This window comes from Trachypithecus francoisi, unplaced genomic scaffold, assembly GCF_009764315.1.
Source record: "Trachypithecus francoisi isolate TF-2019V2 unplaced genomic scaffold, Tfra_2.0 Lachesis_group6, whole genome shotgun sequence".
In the NCBI taxonomy this organism is placed as follows: domain Eukaryota; kingdom Metazoa; phylum Chordata; class Mammalia; order Primates; family Cercopithecidae; genus Trachypithecus; species Trachypithecus francoisi.
In genome coordinates this window covers 10264316-10285871 of record NW_022681471.1, presented here as the reverse complement: position 1 = coordinate 10285871, position 21556 = coordinate 10264316, and the positions used below count along the sequence as shown (strand labels likewise).

Below are 21556 nucleotides of genomic sequence, written 5' to 3'. Positions count from 1 at the left end.
AAGAAATCACTTTATTTGGAGTGTTTATATTAAATAAACACCCCCATTTAAATGTAAAACCCCTGACAACTTTCCATAACATGTGACAGCACATTCGAATTTCTGGTATTGGTGATGACATATGGTTGTACAAAAAGAACATGGGAAAAATAATTCAAAGTATTTAAGTTTCCTTTAGATTTATGCAAAATGAATGGCCATAAGGTAATGTTGGAAAAGAGATAGTGCTAGTAGGATGTGATGCTGATAGAGCATGGCTTCGAAATGGACTTATCTACCATATAGCCCTTTTGAGGTTGCAGGGGAAATTGAGACACCAATATAGGTGGAAACCAGATGGTCACTCATCTCAACTCAAGCTCCAATAAGGATTAGACTATATGACTTCCAAGATTTCCTCTAGCTTTAAGATTTTAAGTTTGTGCTATTTGCACACTATCTACCTTGAAGATGGGCAAAAGGAAAAAAGTGGGCAAGGGATACAAAGTTCAAGGATCAGTCTAATTCATCTTTCATTTTTTTTTTTTTTGAGACGGAGTCTCACTCTGTCGCCCAGTCTGGAGTGCAGTGGTGCCATCTCGGCTCACTGCAAGGTCCCTCTCCAGGGTTCAAGCCATTCTCCTGCCTCAGCCTCCTGAGTAGCTGGGACTATAGGCGCCCGCCACCACGCCCGGCTAATTTTTTTGTATTTTTAGTAGAGACAGGGTTTCACCGTGTTAGCCAGGATGGTCTTGATCTCCTGACCTCGTGATCCACCCACCTCGGCCTCCCAAAGTGCTGGGATTACAGGCTTCAGCCACCGCGCCCGGCCTAATTCATCTTTCTAAAAAATGCACAGACACAGATGATTCTGAGGCTGAAGGTTTGTTTCCTAAAGCCATGTGATATTTTAAGATTGTCATTTTCCTTTAAATAAAGCATATCTGTTACTAAAGTGTCTCTTCGTTTTCATGAAAACACGTCGGTTTGGCTAGTTGGAATGTTGGCATAGTAATTTGCTTAGCAAATGCTCAAAAGTCATCGTTGAGCAAGAAATTGCTAGTGTTTAACCTTACAACAGCCAAGCTTGCTTCTTTTCCTCTCAGAGGGTGTCTAACCTCACCCCCAGAACTTTCTAGCTCCCCTTCAATTCCAGCTCCTTCCCTAATGCCCATTGCTATAAACAGGCCAGAAATCAGAGATGAGTTCTGACAGCAATATTTCAGGAAGGAAATGGAATCCAAGCAAGTCTTTTGTGCATCTGGGTTGGAATCTCTCTTTCACAAGGTCTGTCTGAACTATAGGAATACCTGCCCTGTGCAGCTTTGCATTACTCTCCACGGCTGCACCGCAGACAAGGAAAACACAGATAACCAGTGCTCTGACCCAAATTCACATTCACACAGTAATGAGTCAGGAAGGACAAAGCACCTACAATAGGGCAGTTTCAGGTAGAGTAGTTGATAAAGGGTTAAACTTAACATTGAGGTGCTTTCTTGCTAGCTAGTTCCTTAGCTTTTGGGTGAGAGGGTACAAGGAAAGGAATTAATTCCAAACATTACTGTGCCTTGATCAGTGTGTTGGGAGCATGGAGTTGTATTTTTATTCAGAGGCTATGTCCTGCCCAGACATTTGTCTCCCCACCCTAGGCCAAGGAAACCTGGGCCTGGGTTACCTAAGAGGATACCAATTCCCATAGCATTTTCCCCAATGAGTTTGGTTTCACCTACCTTAGAAGTGGAGATGCAATGGGCCTGGTGGTGAGAAACAAGCAAGATTCCACCATGGACCAAAATCTTAAAAGGCCCTGTTGTTATTAGTGCCCACGGTCACTTGCTCCCAGGCCAGGGGTAGGAAGCTCCTTGGTCATGTCGTCACTGTGCGTTTCTGCGGTTTGCAATAGTCTGCATCTGAGCCAAAGCACCCCCAACACCCTAATCCCCTCCTGGCTTCAAGGGCTCCAGGCTGGAAAAGCAAATAGTCCAGAGTGATTGCAGGGGCCAGTGGACCCTATGCAGTTCATATCAGACTGTTCTGAGGAGTGGTAAGTCACTGGGTCTATATTGCAGCTATTTTTAGTGAAACTGAATTCCTTCCCCAAGTTCTCTTGCTTCCAACTTGTTCTAAGTGTAGGAGACCAGCTGTGGTCAGATCATCTTACTGGACCAAGGCTCTGTCAAGGCGAAGGGACCAAATCAGGGAGGTGGAGCAAAGAGCTTGTGGCTGTTGGCGCTTTGGCTCTTTCTCACTGTCTCAGACATCTCCAGAGCAGTAGGATCCTTTGGAAAGGAAAGTGTCACTACACAGAGGAGTGGGGATTCCCCTCTAATCTGGCAGAAACTTGACAGGTAGATGACGTGAGAGGGAAAAATCGAGAAACTGGCAGACCTTTCCGTTTTCCCCCTCAATTCCTAAATACACACACACACACACACATACACACACACACACACACATACACACACACACACACACACACATATCAGATTCTACAGACCAAATCCAGATCTTGGACAGACTTGCCAGAAGGGTCTAGAAAAGAATGTCATCATCCATGAGCCAGGCCAGAGGTGAAAGTATGAGGAGGGCTAGTGTCTAGTCACTTTCCAGATGTCATTTGTTATTCTAAGAGGGAGTTTTTTTTTTTTTTTTTTTTTTTTTTTGAGGCGGAGTCTCGCTCTGTAGCCCAGGCTGGAGTGTAGTGGCCGGATCTCAGCTCACTGCAAGCTCCGCCTCCCGGGTTTACGCCATTCTCCTGCCTCAGCCTCCCCAGTAGCTGGGACTACAGGCGCCCGCCATCTCGCCCGGCTAGTTTTTTTTGTATTTTTAGTAGAGACGGGGTTTCACCGTGTTAGTCAGGATGGTCTCGATCTCCTGACCTCGTGATCCGCCCGTCTCGGCCTCCCAAAGTGCTGGGATTACAGGCTTGAGCCACCGCGCCCAGCCTAAGAGGGAGTTTTATTTTTTTTATTTTTTTTTTTGAGACGGAGTCTGGCTCTGCCGCCCAGGCTGGAGTGCAGTGGCCGGATCTCAGCTCACTGCAAGCTCCGCCTCCCGGGTTCACGCCATTCTCCTGCCTCAGCCTCCCGAGTAGCTGGGACTACAGGCGCCCGCCACCTCGCCCGGCTAATTTTTTTGTATTTTTTAGTAGAGACGGGGTTTCACCGTGTTAGCCAGGATGGTCTCGATCTCCTGACCTCGTGATCCGCCCGTCTCGGCCTCCCAAAGTGCTGGGATTACAGGCTTGAGCCACCGCGCCCGGCCTAAGAGGGAGTTTTAATGGGGAAAAAAATTCCAGGAAGATTGACTTTGGCTTTGAACTTTGGCAAGAAGTGTTAATTCAGAAGAGGCAGTTTTCTGGGCTTCTGAGGGTGCCAATTTCGCTCCCTGGCTTCATCTAGGTAAGTGTTTTACCAACTGTGGGCTATGACCCATTAGACAGTAATGAAATCTATCTAGTGGGCCATCATCAGCATTAAAAAATGAAAAAAAATGTATAAAATTATTTTTAAAAGTTTCACAGAAAATACTCACCGTTACTATATGCAATGGAGTGTATTCCACAGAGTATGTTCTGTAAAACTTTCGTTTCTTCTATGTATATGCGTACTCAATCGCTGCATAAAATTTATTTTTTTTTACTCTTGGTCACCATAAAATTCTACTTTTTTGGAAAACACTGATTTAGATGATTCGGTAGAGAAGCGCATGAAGATAAATCATTTAGCACTCCCAATTTTATAAATACTACTACTGTTACTATAACCGCTATCTTAGGGGTGTTCATTTTATGTCAGCACTATTCTAAGTATTTCGTTTTCATCATTTTCTTTAGTTGTTATCATAACCTTCTGTGATAAATTCATCTCAGTTTCACAGAAGCAACAGCAGAGGCTCAGTATCAAGTTCAAGACCTATCAAGAGGAAGTGCTGGGGTATAAACATAGGTCTGTCTGTCTCCAAAGTTCGTGCTCTAAAAAATTCTACACTACTTCCCTCCTTAATTGGTCAATACATAGTTAATTCTATTTGTTAAACAGATACGAAAATCTTGGCTGTGCTGGTAGCTTTATGTAAAATCAAATGAAAATGTTTAGAAAAATAATTTCAGATTCTGAGAAACTTCTAGTAACCTCTTATTTTTTTTATATTTTATTTTGCTTTATTTCTTTTTTTTTAAATTTTTTTTATTATACTTTAAGTTCTAGGGTACATGTGCATAACGTGCAGGTTTGTTACATATGTATACTTATGCCGTGTTGGTGTGCTGCACCCATCAACTCGTCAGCACCCATCAATTCATCATTTATAAGTAACCTCTTATTTAAAAAGATGGTTTCATGTTGAATTAGTTCACTATTTTACTCAGAACCTCACACCCCAAACTGAGCCTCAAGACTCTCTAATGGACATCGGAAAGATCAGCTGAAGGAATATGATTTTAAGGCACTCTATTTTCATGGCCTTACCCCTCTACTTACTTCCATTCTATTCCACACAGAAATCTTGTCCCAGGGCGCATTTGGTTTTTGTCTTTTTATAGTTTGAGCTAAATCAGTTCCACCACTTTTTGAGTTGATGAGGAAAAAAATCATAGTTATTCTACTTCCAAAATAAGCTTCTCTTTTGGGTATACAGAAAGCTCAGAAAAGGCTGAAACTTTCAAACTTCCCACTACACATATGGGGACTACTAGGTCCTCATTACTTTCAAATTTACTTTAAAAATTCCTAGTGATTTGCTCATTTTGCAAACTCCTATGTTCTGTTGTCATTTTTGTAATTTCATGGCACATACTCTGCGTGCATGCCCAATATGTTACAGATCAGAGGTACTGGTTTCCATGAACTGGTTTCATGTGGAAAGTGTGTTGTGGGGAGAGGGAGAAAGGTTAAGGAGGAGGAAAATATTGAATACAGCCTCCTGCAGAGCCCCTGTGGGAGTGCGGGTGAGACGAAAGATGCCCCAAAGGGAAGTATTTCCTGGCTGCTTGTGTGGATCAGAGCTACACCACATGGCTACCGGCTTCACAATGGTATTTTCTCCAAACCAGGGAAAGCTGAAACCCGACCTAACTGGCGATTAGCTTCTCTGTAGCAGATCCCGGCCTTTCATCAGAGCTGCTCTGATCTTCTTTGTTTGGAATGAAAACTAATTGACTCATAAACACATGCGGAATTTCCAGGCAAGAAGTTCTCCATTGTTACCAGTGACATGGCCAGATGCTGGGGTCACAGGTGCTGTCAGGAATCCAGCCCAAATCTCAGTTCCCCACCATGCAGGCCCTGCAGCTTCCTGGCTGGGCTTGGCTCTTAGGGGCAGACATTCACCCCCACCTGTAGCCACATCCTTCCGATGCTTTTCAAAACAGGAACAGTTGTCTCAGTCCTTGCATTCTCCTGGCTATTCTATTTTTGCCGGGATGGAATAGGATATTGCAGGGCTTCTCCGGCCAGAGCTGGGCAGACTTGTCTAAAGGGAGTCCAGGACTCCCTGCCCCAGGGCTCCCCACCCCAGGGCATGCTCCTGACTGTATCTGTTGCCGTCACCACATTCATGGAAGCAGTGTGGAAAGAACAAAGGAAAGGGGCTCTACTTAGCAACCTTACCACTCTGCCGAAAGCTTCGATGAACAAAAGGACATTTAATAATAGAATTCCTCCTCTGGTATTTATAGCACCAATTGCTCAAAGCTGTTTTAGGTTTTATTTTTTAAATCCAAGCCTTTGTCACAATCTCCCCAGGAACTGGAGCAAGAAGCCAGGTATTAGTAACTCCACTTTGCAGACCAGGAGACTGAGGAATCAATGGAGAGAGACTCTTCCCAGTATGGACAACAAGCAAAGACAGCTGAGAGCTGTCTACGTCTGAAAGCACAGAGCCCATTCAAACACTGTGCCAGGATGACGAGGCTGTGGTCCTTAACTCACTGACTCACTAACTTAATCATCCATTCACCTAACATTAAGTTCTGATTATTTCCTAGCTACTGCACTAGGCACCAGGGATACAGAGACAAATACATTATGCTCTCCTGTTTCTTCAACAAACAAATTTCAAGGAAACAAAAGAAGGAGGGCAAAGTTAATGACTGAAAGAGATTTGAAATATACATGAACCAAACGTAATGTGTGGACCTTGTTTGGATCCTGAATCAAACATACCAAATGCAAGAACACATTTATGAAACAAGAGGGAGTGGATATTTAGTCATTACGGAGTTGCTGTTAATTTTTTAGATGTGATATAGTTACTGTGTTAAAATTACCTTACCATTTAGGGATATATACCAGAGCATTTAGAGATGAGATGACATGATGGTTGAACTTAAAGGGAATGGGTAGGGATATAGAAGAACCAAGAATGCCCTTGAGTTGATGATTACTGCAGCTGAATAATGAGTATAGGGTAGTTAATTGTGCATTTCTCTTTAGTTTTGTGTATGCTTGAAAATTTCCACAATAGATGCATATTTTAAAAATAGAAGTCATGGTACGGTAACTGCCTTCAAGGAACTCCCAGAGTCTACATTCCCCAGAGACCCTTATTGACAGCCATTTTTGATGAGCCCAACCTCTCCTGAGCTAGAGAGGTGTCAACATCAAATAATGTAAGACCCCAGCATAGGGCCACAAGTTCAGAAACAAGTTAGCTGGAGCACTGCAAGGCAGGACAGGAGTAACTCTGACTGATGTGGGTCTTGATGTCATTTCTCTCCCCATCAAAGACTCACCAGGTGATGTTTGAACCGGAAGGATCCTAAGGTCCTCAGATAGGGAAACAGGCTGAGAGGCTGGAAGTGCTTCCCCAATGCTACACAGCAAACAAGTGATAAAATTAACAGTCTAAAACTGGGGCCTTTGACTTCTATAGCAGGACCCTAGTTTTTAAACATGTATAATATGCCCCCTACATGCCAGCAATCATGCTAGGTACTATTATATTGTAGTTTCATCATTAGATTCTCAAAAACCGAGAAATCCATATTTATTCCTTTCTGCTGCACTTAGTCCAGTATCCCCCACACAGTAAACACTTGACTGGAGTTGGATTTAATTAGGGTTGGGTCCTGAAGAACAATTTTTAGTTTGTCATTAGGATGGTAGGTTTTAATCCAAATACAACGGCTGTCTTTTTAAAAAGGGGAAATTTGGACACAGAAACAGAATTATGTATAGGGAAGATGACGTGAAGAGAGATAAGGAGAAGACAGTCATCTACCAGTCAAGGAGAGAGGCCTGGGACATATCCTTCCCTCATACCTCCCTGAAGAAACCAACCTTGCTGACACTATGATCTTGAACTTTTAGCCTCCAGGTCTGTGACACAAAACACTTCTGCTGTTAAAACCACTCAGTCTGTGGTACTTTGTTATTGCAGACCTAGAAAACGAATACAGCTTACATGAGTAGGCAGCTCAGTGGAGGAGGAGGCTGAAGGAGGGTTGACGAAGAAATTCATTTCATAGATGCCTATTGCACCCCTTTGATGTGGCAGGCACTGTGCAAGGTACCATGGGGGCTATAAAGACAGCATTTTGCTCCCAGTGTCCTGATAAGTAGTCGTCATAGAGATGACATGTTCATTCACAACTATAATATAGGAAGCAGAAAGTAACTAGAACCATGAAGAAGTACTGGTAAAGTGCCAGCGAAGTTCAGAACAGGAGAAAGAACTCTTTCAGCTAAGAGAAGGAGAGAATTAGAGAAGACTAAATACAGAGGGTGTCAGTTAAAGTATATCTTAAAGATTGAATAAAATTTAGACAGGCTAAGATATCAGAAGAGGGCATTCCAGTGGAAGAAATAGCATAGGCATAAGCATGGCAGTGACATAAAAAGAGGGGACTCCAGTCGGAACGGTGAGGAGTTTTTCAGATCAGGGTCTAAGGTGGGTAAAAGAGAATCTAAGGAGAAAAAGCTACCCAAAGGTACGCAGGAAACCAGTCAGAAGGCAGTTGTAGGAGTGTAGCTGAGACAGACGATGGTGGCCTGAAGTAAGGTAGATATAGAGCATAAGATTTAAGGCCGAGAAGGTAGCTCACAATTGGCTTATTGAAACTTTTTCTCAGGTTCACGGCTATGGCAGACAGAGGGGTTGAAATCACTTGGTTTAGTAAACTAATAGGACTTAGATGAGTCAGAGTGCTCCTGCTTGGGGCCAAGTTCATGCTAGGCCCTGACTGGTGCTTCCAGGCCCAGGAGTGAGCAAAACCATGGTCAATATCCTTAGAAAGCTCAAGCTGGGGAAGATGGGGGCAGTATATCCACAACTAATTACACATACATCTCACTCCACTTTGAGAAATGCTAAGAAGGAGATATACGGGATACTGAGTGTGTGTGTGTGCGTGTGTGTGTGTGTGTGTGTGTGTGAGAGAGAGAGAGAGAGGAGAGAGAGACAGAGACAGACAGAGAGAGAGAGAGAGAGAGAGAGAGAGAGATCTTCCCAGTCTGAGCATTCATCAGTCTGAGCATTCATAGAGAGAAGGCTTCTAAGAGGAAGTAATATATCCATTGAAAACAGAAATTAAAGGAAATTTGTGATGAAGTGGTGGGGATTGAAAGGAAATCCTCTCAAGTAAAAGGAAGACTGAATTGGGGAAAACTTTGAGAGAAGGTTAATGTAGTTGGAGCGCAGAGAGCTAGGGCGAGCATGGCGTGAGATGAAGTTAGATAGGCAGAGAAGGAAGAGATTACACAGGGCCTTATGGGCCGTGGTAAAGAGTAGAGACTTTGTTCTGAAAGCAGTGGGAAGCCATTAAAGTGTTCTAAGTGAAGTGTTGACATGCTCAGATTTGCATTTTTAAAACATCCTACTGGCAACATTATGGGAACTTGAATGGTGGAGATGTGAAAAGAAGCAGGGGACCAAATGACTGAGAGTTACAGAGAACCAGGTTAGAGACTACAGTGGCCTGGAATAGGGGGATGGAATGAAGATGGAATGAAGTGGACACTTTTTATAAAAATTTAGAAACTATAATAAACAGAATTAGGTGCCTATTTGGAAGCAGGGGTGGAGTGGGAGGAGTCAGGGATGACTCCTCAGTTTTTGGCCAGAGCAGCCAAAAAACGGTAGGGGTAGGAATTGCAGCGAACATATTTAGGAGTGAGCGAAGGTCATGAGATCAGTTTTGGAATTCCATGCCCAATATTTGCTGAGCAGCACTGTAAGGATGTAGTGGCTTCACCAGGCTGAAAGCTAAGTTTGTCTAACATCCTCTCATTGAGAGCAATTTGCAGGCTAAATCACTGAGCAACCTAGGGTGTCCTGGTGCCCCACTCCTCATTCCTGTCCCTATGAGTATATCTAAGGTGATCATGCTGGGCCTGTGCTCCCTGTGATCTCTGTTCTCCAGGAGTTCTTTATCTGGGACCTTGTATGGATAGGTTCAGCCCTTGGGCAGTATGAAACAGGTGGAGTCAAAAACAAGGAGACTCTGGATCAGTCTGGAAATTCTAAGACAGACCACAGGGCCACTCCCACTCCCACCTCCTACCTGGAGAAACTTGACATATTTTCCCAGTCATGAGCCCATTTGTTCTCCACAACACTACGATGACAAAGACAGGAAATGAAACAGCTGACAGATGTGGAGACTGAGGCCAGAGAAGTTAAGTAACCTGTTCAAGTCATTTAACAAATACTCAATGTGTGTGCTTTGGGGACTGTACCTTCTTTGTTCATCTCTCTCTCTCTTTCTACCTCTCAGTATCCCTAGCGTTTAGCACATGGCTTGGCACAGAGAAGGGACACAGCGAGCACTCAGTGGAAGATATAAAATGATATCATTTATTTTAAGTAAACAAAAGAAACAGTAGCACCTTCTAAATCTCTCTAGACATCATCTAAAGTTCCAATCTAAAGCTGTCTGGATGCCTTTTCCAGAAATACAAAACATGCCCTACAAATACAAAACATTCCTCTACAACAAGTAGTTTTAGAGGAACTACTTTTAGTTGTTATCATTTGTTATATATCTAAGCATTTCTTCTTCTTTTTTTTTTTTTTTCGAGACGGAGTCTCGCTCTGTCACCCAGGCTGGAGTGCAGTGGCCGGATCTCAGCTCACTGCAAGCTCCGCCTCCCGGGTTCACGCCATTCTCCTGCCTCAGCCTCCCGAGTAGCTGGGACTACAGGCGCCGCCACCTCGCCCGGCTAGTTTTTTATATTTTTAATAGAGACGGGGTTTCACCGTGTTAGCCAGGATGGTCTCGATCTCCTGACCTTGTGATCCGCCCGTCTCGGCCTCCCAAAGTGCTGGGATTACAGGCTTGAGCCACCGCGCCCGGCCATATCTAAGCATTTCAAAGTGCCAGGTATAGTAAACGATGGGGCCTAGCCTTCTACAAGCCATATGATCCTTTGTTTAAATAAATTTAATCAAGTGCCTTCAACAGACACAGAAATTGCCATCTGGGAATGTGAAATCTGCAAGGGAAGCAGCAGACCTTTATTACTAGAAGCCTGGGTCAGCAATAAAATTGGCAATGCTGGAGGTGGCGAGTACAGGTTATGGGGTAAAGTAAAAGAGGAAAACAGCTCTCTTGGTGGGAGAATCCATAAAGGCAGAGACAGAGGTGTACAGCATGGGCCTTAGGAGGAAGCCAGCTTTGGAGCTGCTTAGGTTTCTCAGACTGAGGTCTGCATGTCATTAGGGCAACCTTACCAAAGGTCCAATGTATTTTTGGTTGGGAAGGTGAGGGAGAATGGCTGAGAGGGACTTCTCTCTCTGTTGATTGCAAATAACAGAAACCCAATTTTAGCAGGCTTTCCCTGTCAGACTGGCCCCTTTCTGATAACCTCAGAGATATAAATCTACTAAAAAGAGATCTATTTTCCAATAATTCCAACTAAAACTCTAGAATTGAGTTCCATGTTTAATCCTAAACCATCAATGTGGAGAAGAAGCTGGAATTTATCAATAGGCCAGGCCAGGCCCACATGCCTATGCCCGAGGGATGGATGGGCATGAATCCCACCCAAACTAGTTGGTGAGAGAAGAGAGGCCAAATGATTCCTCAATGAAAAGTTCACTGCATCAGAAGATGGGGAGATTAATGCTGGGTAGGCAGAAATGACCAAAGTGCACTCACCAGAGGACAAGACTGCAGAAAATAACACACACGGAAAATTTTGAGGGGAGTGAGTCAAGACAGGAGATGAGGAAACAGCCTTGGATGTGGATGGGAGAGGAATATTGGTGGAGATAAGGGGCCTCCTTGAGACCATGTGCATGTTCTTCAGGGATTATTGCTTTGTGTTTGGGACCGTGACAAAATTCTTCACAGAACTAAGAGAAAAATGCTCCTCTGCTGGGATACCCAAAACGGAAGCATCACTTGTGGGCAGGAATTTGAAAAACCTTGTCTCAAAAAATAATAATAAAAAAGTAGGGCCTGAAGTTGGTCATGTGCTGGGGAGCAGCAAAATGCATGTGTCATGGGCTAAGCAAGTGTGCATAGTTTTTTTTTTGCTTGTTTTTGTGTGTTTGGTTCTGCTGTTCCAAGCTCCTTCATAAATATTTGCTATTACAAAGGATAAAATGATTAGTACTATTCCACAGAGTACCACCAGGCGTAGTCTGGCTTCCCATATTACTAGGGAAGTCAGAGAGTAGAAATGAGAAACTGAAAAGTTATCTACCAGCCTGTTGGGGTCATTCCATCTCATTCAGCTTCAGTTTTCTTATCTGTAAAATGCAGATAATAATATTGTATTTATAAATACTTAGCATCCTACCTAGTTCATGGTAGACACTTAAAAGTGGCAGTTCCTTTTCTGCTCTATCCCCCTTCCCGCAAGCATACACACCCCAAGGTAACAAGGAAAGCCAAGGCCTTTTTCTAAAAGCATCTGTTCACTCATTAGCACACTCTTAGCTGGAAAGCCTATAACAAAGGAAAAGCATGCTATCTGTGTGCCCCTCCTCACTGCTTGAGGTCACTTGTAATTGCCTGATGACCTTCTCCATCTTCCTTGCCTAAGAATCTGGGACTGTTACTGGTCTTCTCATTCTGATCATTCTGCTTTACCAGTAGATTGAGAGATTCATAGCATTTCCAAAACTCAAGTGAGCCACAGGGGTAATCTGGTCTGATTCCCTTCCCTGTTTTACAGATAAGAAGACTGAGGTTGGCCGGGCGCGGTGGCTCAAGCCTGTAATCCCAGCACTTTGGGAGGCCGAGACGGGCGGATCACGAGGTCAGGAGATCGAGACCATCCTGGCTAACACGGTGAAACCCCGTCTCTACTAAAAATACAAAAACTAGCCGGGCGAGGTGGCGGGCGCCTGTAGTCCCAGCTACTCGGGAGGCTGAGGCAGGAGAATGGCGTAAACCCGGGAGGCGGAGCTTGCAGTGAGCTGAGATCTGGCCACTGCACTCCAGTCCGGGCGACAGAGCGAGACTCCGCCTCAAAAAAAAAAAAAAAAAAAAAAAAAAAAAAAAAAAAAAAAAAAAGAAGACTGAGGCACAGACGGGAGAAGGTTTCACAGTATCTTAGGAACAGAGTCAGGAATAGATATTGGGACTGAAAGATCAGTGTTCTTTCTACTATTACACAGCTGTTACAAAGCTGATTTGTTGTTTTCACCAAATGTAATACATACTTTATCACCTAAACCAGCTTCTTCCAACATACCTCTACAATAAGGGCTTTCAGGAATGAGGCAAAAGGATTAAGTAGGGACTACTCCTCCAAGAAAAGAGTCATCCTTCTATTTATCCAACCAGGGCCGATTAAATGTAGTGAGGAATGTGAAAGAAGGAGGTCTCTAGGTCTGACCCACATATTCACAGAGGACCTCAAAATTAAATATTTGACTAGTCATTACTTGACAATAATGACAACAGCAACAACAGCCGCATGGTACTTGCTAGGTATGAGACCCTATTCTGAGCCCTTTATAGATAATAACACATGTAACCCAAATGATGTTATGAACTACAGTGATATTTTAAGAGCATGTTAAAATTGTTACTATGTTAATATTTTAAACATGATACAAGTATTGTGACTCTATTTTGGCATCACTGGTTTTCTTAATATACCATGAGCTTCAAACAATGAAAGAAGCCTGGATCTATTGACCTTGGAAAAACTCTGCCACCATCTATCATCTATCATCCATCATCTATCCATCTATCATTCATCATCCATCATCCATCCATCCATCCATCCATCCACCCACCCACCCACCCATCCATTCACCCAACCATCCATCCATCTGACGTTGCTGAGTTCGTCCCATAAACCAGGCCCTGTGGTTGGTGCCGGTGATATGCAGATGGAGAGAATATAGTACCTGTGCTTGAGTTGTTCACGGTTTGTTTGGTAGAGGAGGAATAACTATGAACAGACCATAGGGCATGGAAACCACTTGGGAACAGTGGCGTAGAGTACAGAGAGGAGGCACCTTGCCCAATCTGTTTGCTTGATTGTTTTAGAGGGAAGTAAGTGTCAAGGAAGGCCTGCCCAGGAAGGTGACACCTCAGAGGAGATGAGGATAATAAGAACAGAAGATTCCAGTGAGAGTTCTTCAGCCATGAAGTCATAATATTCTTGGCATATCTGATGAAAATTGTTATCACTCTAGATAAATGCATTTATATATTTGTAGATGTATTTCACCTTTTCAGAGGTGAGTTTAACATTTAGCTCCATCACTCAATAGCTGTGAGACTTCAGGTCTCAGTAACCTAATTGGTAAAATGAAAGTAACAATAATACTTGTCGTCCTCTCAGAGTAGTTGTCACCATCACATCCAAAATTGTGTGCCAGGCGCCTGCAGAGACTTGACAATTAATAAGTTGTAGCTTCTTTTTTTTTCCCTAAGTGGAATTTAACTTTCAAAAGCAGTGGGATGAAAACATAGCCAAGAGGGTAAATTGATCTTTTCTTGTTTCATATGGAGTCCATTTTTTTCTGCCTCTTCTGTCATGCATGTTATTCTATCTAGCCTCATTTTCCCAAGTGGCTTCTTATGGCCAACCTCTTAGATTATTTGGAACCCCTTAGGGTATTGAGAGTAGAGTGGGAGGCAGTTCTTTCCCTTGTGGAAATCTTTTTTTCCTACCTAAAATGACTTCAACGTCTTTTCTTGTAGGGCCCTTAGAAGTTTCTCAGCCACATTCCAATCCCCAATTCGAACAGAAAAATGGCATGGGCTGGAGGTGATGTGTCAGACCTTTGGTAAAACATCTCCACCGCCCCAACTAATTTCTTAGCTTACCTTCTAGGGTCTGTATTAGTGTTCTAGGGCCGCTGTACCACAAACTGATTGACTTAAAACAACACAAATTTATTATTTCACAGATCTGGAGGCCAGAAGGTGGAAATCCAAGTGTGGGTGGGGTGGTTCCTTCTAAAGGCTCTGAGGGAGAATCCATTGGCTGCTGCCTCCTTCCTAGCTTCTGATGGTTGCCTGTGACCCTTGATGTTCACAGATACATCACTCCAATCTCTGCTGTCATCTTCACACCCTCCTCTTCTCTATGTCTCTCTCAGTATCAAGTCACCCTTTCCTCCATCGAAAAAGGACACTTGTCATTGGATTTAGCGCACATCCAGATAGTCCACAATAATTTCATGTCAAGATCCTTAACCTAGTTACATCCACAAAGACCCTTTTTCCAAATAATGTCACAACCATAAGATCTAGGAATTAGGACTCTGACATGCCTTTTAGAAGTCCATCATTCAAGCCACTACAGGTCTTATTTCTTTGACCAAATCAAGCCTTTTCAATCATTGGGTTTAGGCTTTTGTGCGTGTGTGTGTGTGTGTGTGTGTGTGTGTGTGTGATGTCACTATCTTTGAATAAAAGAAGAAAAAAAATAAGATCAGTTACAAGTTGGTGCCAGACACAGGGCTAGGAACTGTATATGCATTGTTTTATTGAGTCCTCACAACCTTTGTGGAAGGCAGATGTCATGATAATCCCTATTTTGCAGATGAGGCTGAGAGTGATTCAGTAATTTGTCCCAGGTCACAAAGCTAGTACATAGTAAAGCTGACATCCAAACTCATCTCTGCCTAATTTTGAAACTTAATTGATTGGGCATTGACCCTGGGCAAAGTACCCTTCTATGTGTTTTACAAATCAAAACACACCTGGCATTCATAAGAACCCTACACATTGAGTACATTATTAATAGCTCCTTACCACAGAGATAAGAATTTGAGGCACAGTGAGATTTAGTAATTTGCTCAAGATAATATATCAAGAAGATCAATCATGAACGTGGATGTCCTTCATCATCGAGGTGAAAAACAAAGGTTTACTGAACACTTACTACCTGTCACCTTGTTTTTTCACAATGAGTCTTCCCTGGAAACCTATGAAACAGATACTATAATTATCCCATTTGATAGAAGAGAAAATAAGACTTGGAGGGGTGAAATAACTTGCCCATGCATGATAGAAGTGAAACACAAACCCAAGTGTTTGCAGTTGGCCAGCTATGTTATTTCCACTGTCCTTTATTGCCTTCCAGAGTCATCATGTGGATCTAGTGAGATAATGCGGTGACTCGGTCTCACTTTGAAAAGAAGGGTCTATGGAAAACTAAGTAATTATCAGTACCCTTATAGTACCCTTCTTCATCATCATCGTCATCATCATCATCATCATCATCATCACCATCATCGTTGTCATTATTGTCATCAACATCAAAGAATTACTGTAGTGTCCAACCAGAAAAGTTCAAGGCCAGGGACAGCAGTGCCCAGGGGATGCTACTGGCTTGCACAGCTCTGATCTGACTCTGATACTTCTGAGATAAAAATTACATAACCTGAGGAAGGGAGGATAAGTTGGCATAAAGCACACAGTTCAGCCACATTGTAGTCATGTTTGAAGTGTCTAGGTATTAAGTGTGTGCTTCTTGGCAACAGCTGAAAAGAGGGTCAGGACAGAACCACACACATCCTGCACACAGGACCGCACAAGGAACTGAGAAAGTAGAACATGAAGGTGCAACAGAACCATGTGGCACCAACTGCTTCTCAAGGTGAGCCAGCTGTTAAAAATGCTGGGGCATGGTTGGGGATGGGGGAGGATAGAGTTAATGCCATCAGAAATACAGTCTGAATATGCACCCTAGAAGTATGGGGCAACAGGGATCCAAGCACACAGAGCATGTTCCCCAATACACTAGCTTTCCTTGGGTTTCTTTTTGAATGATACAACCAGTCCTGAACCATCGGGTGGCCTTCACTTCTTTACCCCTATTGCCTGTGTGACTTGCATTGTGGTGGTGGTCCTGGTCCCAGAAGTCTCCACAGGTGCTATGTCTGTGGTTCCCACCTCTCTTTTGAGAAACTGTTCCTATTCCACCATGACTATGTGACTCTAGGGAGCCACCATTCCTAGCACCTCACCTCCCATCCTGCTACTGTTGTGGAGGTAGGTCCAACTATAAAGTGCTCTTAAGATATAAACCTGGCCAATTCACATTCTTTTCTGGGATTTTTCTCATTGGAGCTAGAGATGAACACCCTTTCTGTTCTTGGATCAATGGCGTGGAAGGATATGAACTTGAGGCAGCCCTGTAGTCAAGTGTCTCACCACACGGAGAAGCGCCAGCCTCCAGCAGGAAAGAATACAGCTGACGCATAAACAGAAGACAGACAAGAGGAAGAAAGAATGCTTAAAAGCACTGTTTCTTTCTGATTTCCAGCTGTCCCCAAGGCCAGCACTACTCTTGTCCTTTCCCTGGCTTGATCATGGGAACGATTATAGTCTGCCTTTTGGGGGAGTTTAAGCTCAATTGAATTGTGTTTCTGTAACTTGCAACCAAACAGCTCTTATACATCCATGTGCCAATAAGAAACATAGTAATTCTATGTAGTCCAAAACATTGGTTGCCTCATAAGATTTTTTTTTTTTTTTTTTTTTTTTTTTTTTGAGGCGGAGTCTCGCTCTGTCTCCCGGACTGGAGTGCAGTGGCCGGATCTCAGCTCACTGCAAGCTCCGCCTCCCGGGTTTACGCCATTCTCCTGCCTCAGCCTCCCGAGTAGCTGGGACTACAGGCGCCCGCCACCTCGCCAGCTAGTTTTTTTGTATTTTTAGTAGAGACGGGGTTTCACCGTGTTAGCCAGGATGGTCTCGATCTCCTGACCTCGTGATCCGCCCGTCTCGGCCTCCCAAAGTGCTGGGATTACAGGCTTGAGCCACCGCGCCCGGCCCATAAGATTTTTTTCTGAGTCAACTAGCTCCATTTTATAGATGAGGAAGCTGAGACACAGAAAAGTTAAATGAATTGCTATTCAGTAGGAAAGCCTGGAGTCTGTGTTTTCCCCTACCCCATTGCTACTAAATATTGTTAATTTCACCCCTGCAATACATCTTGTAGCCTTCATTTCCTTTCTGTCCCTTCTGTCATCTACCTAGGTTAGGGCGCCTTCACCTCTTTCCTAGTGTACGACAGTAACATCCTCACTAGTTCCCCTGCCTCTCTCCATCTCCAATCTATTGTTTCCCAATCAGTATTCCTAAAACATTCTCTCTGGTTGTATAATTTACTCAGCTAGAAAAAATACTTGAGGGCTTCCTATTGCCTACTCAATTAACTTGTTAACCTGGCATTCAAGGCCATTCAAAATCTGAGCATAATCAACCTTTTATATGTTTCTCTTCTTTTCCCTTGATCATCATCATCCAGATTCCAGCTATATCAGTACGCGTTCCTGCTTCCACTCCTTTGCTCAAGTACGTTTTCCACCCAAGCTGCCTTGGTGTCCACTTTGAAAATCCAACTGGTTCTTTAAGGTCCATTTCAGAGGCCATCATTTCATACATCCTTCACAGGGCTACTAATTATCCATCATGTTCCCCTCTCAGATCCTGATGAATCCTTCCTTCCCCCTTGTTTAGGGCACTCTTCTCATTCTGCTGAATATTATAGCCATGCTAGAGTTTTTCTTAAAATTTTTACCAAGCCAAGAGTGCCTGGAGGACAGAGTCTGTGCCTTCCTTCCTGTTTTCATTCAACACACATTTTTCAATATTGTCTGTATGCTTGGCCCTATGCTTTGTGCTGAGTATAGTTAATATTATTAGATAATATGCAAAGCACTAGTCTAAGACCTTAATGTACATTAGCTCATATAATTCTTTTTTTTTTTTTTTTTTTTTTGAGATGGAGTCTCGCTCTGTCGCCCAGGCTGGAGTGCAGTGGCCGGATCTCAGCTCACTGCAAGCTCCGCCTCCCAGGTTCACACCATTCTCCTGCCTCAGCCTCCCAAGTAGCTGGGACTACAGGCACCTGCCACCTCGCCCGGCTAGTATTTTTGTATTTTTTAGTAGAGACGGGGTTTCACCGTGTTAGCCAGGGTAGTCTCGATCTCCTGACCTCGTGATTCACCTGTCCCGGCCTCCCAAAGTGCTGGGATTACAGGCTTGATCCACCGCGCCCGGCCTAGCTCATATAATTCTTAAAATAATTCTATAAAGTAGGTATTGCTGTGCCCATTTTACAGATGAAACAGAGGCACAGAGAAATTAAGTAACTTGCCCAAAGTTACAAAGCTAGTGAGTGGCATAGTTGGCATACAAACCCATGCAGTCTGGCCCCAGAGACTGTGCTCTTAAGCACTACATAAGATGCCTTCGAAAGCCATCTCCTCAGAGTGATCCAAGATGGCTGATTAGAGGCAGCTGTGGTCTGTAACGCTTACAGAGAGGAATGAAAAGGGACAAGTGAATTCAGCACTTTCAGCTGAGATATCCAGGTTCTCGCATTGAGGCTGACTGGAGGAACAGCTCCACCCGTGGAGAATGAAGAAAAGCAGGGAGTTGGTGATGGCCCACCGGAGAGCAGCACGGAGCCAAGGGAAGCAATCCCAGCCCAGGGAATCAGTAAGTGATTGTGTGACCCTGCTTGGGAAAACACATTTCTCCCATGGATCTTTGCAACCTGCGGATCAGGAGATTCCCCTTGTAAATCCATGCTACTGGGGCCTTGGGTCTAATACACAAAGTTGTGTGGAGTTTCAGCATAGCAGGCACTCGGCCGCACACAGAGGCCTAGAAGTTTTATATATTCTGGCCCTGAGTTTCCCAGCACGGTGGGAAATCCTTCTGTACATATCCCTAGGAAGGGAGCTAAATCCAGAGAGGGAGGAAGCATCTTTTTGTGGTCCCCATTCACACAACACCTCACAAGTTAAGATTTACTGGCTTGGAATCCCAACCCCTAATGGCAGTGAGTTGGAAGCTACTTGACATGATCCAAGTTCCTGGAGGAATGGACAGCCACCATCTCTGTGATTCAGTAGACTCAGCCACTCCAGCCTGCCAGCTGTGGAGAATACAGATGATCCAGACAAGGAAAGTTCTCCTACAATGCAGCACTGCTGCCTTGCCAGATTGTGGCCAGACTGCTTTTATTTATTTACTTTTCTTCTTTTGGTTTTAAATTATACTTTATATTCTAGGGTACATGTGCACAACGTGCAGGTTTGTTACATATGTATACATGTGCCATGTTGGTATGCTGCACCCATTAACTCGTCATTTACATTAGGTATATCTCCTAATGCTCTCCCTCCCACCTCCACTAACTCCACAACAGGCCCTGGTGTGTGATGTTCCCCTTCCCGTGTCCAAGTGTTCTCATTGTTCAATTCCCACCTATGAGTGAGAACATGCAGTGTTTGGTTTTCTGTTCCTGCGATAGTTTGCTGAGAATGATGGTTTCCAGCTGCATCCATGTCCCTACAAAGGACATGAACTCATCCTTTTTTATGGCTGCATAGTATTCCATGGTGTATATGTGCCACATTTTCTTAATCCAGTCTGTCATTGATGGACATTTGGGTTGGTTCCAAGTCTTTGCTATTGTGAATAGTGCCGCAATAAACATACATGTGCATATGTCTTTATAGCTGCATGATTTATAATCCTTTGGGCATATACCCAGTAATGGGATGGCTGGGTCAAATGGTATTTCTAGTTCTAGATCCTTGAGGAATCGCCACACTGTCTTCCACAATGGTTGAACTAGTTTACAGTCTCACCAACAGTGTAAAAGTGTTCCTGTTTCTCCACATCCTCTCCAGCACCTGTTGTTTCTTGACTTTTTAATGATCACCATTCTAACTGGTGTGAGATGGTATCTCATTATGGTTTTATTTGCATTTCTCTGATGGTCAGTGATGATGAGCATTTTTTCATGTGTCTGTTGGCTGCATAAATGTCTTCTTTTGAGAAGTGTCTGTTCATATCCTTTGCCCACTTTTTGATGGAGTTGTTTGTTTTTTTTCTTGTAAATTTGACTGAGTTCTTTATAGGTTCTGGATATTAGCCCTTTGTCAGATGAGTAGGTTGCAAAAATTTTCTCCCATTCTGTAGGTTGCCCATTCACTCTGATGGTAGTTTCTTTTGTTGTGCAGAAGCTCTTTAGTTTAATTAGATCCCATTTGTCTATTTTGGCTTTTGTTGCCATTGGTTTTGGTGTTTTAGACATGAAGTCCTTGCCCATGCCTATGTCCTGAATGGTATTGTCTAGGTTTTCTTCTTGGGTTTCTATGGTTTTAGGGCTAACATTCAAGTCTCTAATCCATCTTGAATTAATTTTTGTATAAGGTGTAAGGAAGGGATCCAGTTTCAGCTTTCAACATGTGGCTAGCCAGTTTTCCCAGCACCATGTATTAAATAGGGAATCCTTTCTCCATTTCTTGTTTTTGTCAGGTTTGTCAAAGATCAGATGGCTGTAGATGTGTGGTATTATTTCTGAGGGCTCTGTTCTGTTCCATTGGTCTATATCTCTGTTTTGGTACCAGTACCATGCTGTTTTGCTTACTGTAGCCTTGTAGTATAGTTTGAAGTCAGGTAGCGTGATGCCTCCAGCTTTATTCTTTTGGCTTAGGATTGTCGTGGCAAGGCGGGCTCTTTCTTTGTTCCATATGAACTTTAAAGTCATTTTCTCCAATTCTGTGAAGAAAGTCCTTGGTAGCTTAATGGGGATGGCATTGAATCTATAAATTACCTTGCGCAGTATGGCCATTTTCATGATGTTGATTCTTCCTATCCATGAGCATGGAATGTTCTTCCATTTGTTTGTGTCCTCTTTTATTTCATTGAGCAGTGGTTTGTAGTTCTCCTTGAAGAAGTATTTTACATCCCTTGTAAGTTGGATTCCTAGGTATTTTATTCTCTTTGAAGCAACTGTGAATGGGAATTCACTCATGATTTGGCTCTCTGTTTGTCTGTTATTGGTGTTTAAGAATGCTTGTGATTTTTGCACGTTGATTTTGTGTCCTGAGACTTTACTGAAGTTGCTTATTATCAGCTTAAGGAGATTTTGGACTGAGACGATGGGGTTTCTAAATATACAATCATGTCATCTGCAAACAGGGACAATTTGACTTCCTCTTTTCCTAATTGAATACCCTTTATTTCTTTCTCTTGCCTGATTGCCCTGGCCAGCACTTCCAACACTATATTGAATAGGAGTGGTGAGAGAGGGCATCCCTGTCTTATGCCAGTTTTCAAGGGGAATGTTTCCCGTTTTTGCCCATTCAGTATGATATTGGCTGTGGGTTTGTCATAAATAGCTCTTATGATTTT

General features: G+C 43.3%; 1 protein-coding gene across 1 annotated transcript in view; it reads right to left on the bottom strand.

The window, feature by feature from the left end:
• The window catches only part of FGF13 (fibroblast growth factor 13), a 573118-nt gene extending 571103 nt beyond the window's left edge, over positions 1 to 2015 (bottom strand). The window contains exon 1 of the mRNA XM_033201057.1: positions 1710 to 2015. The gene's annotated coding sequence lies outside the window, so the exon portion shown is untranslated. The remainder of the gene's footprint in view (positions 1 to 1709) is intronic.
• Between the last annotated feature and the right edge of the window lie 19541 nt (positions 2016 to 21556).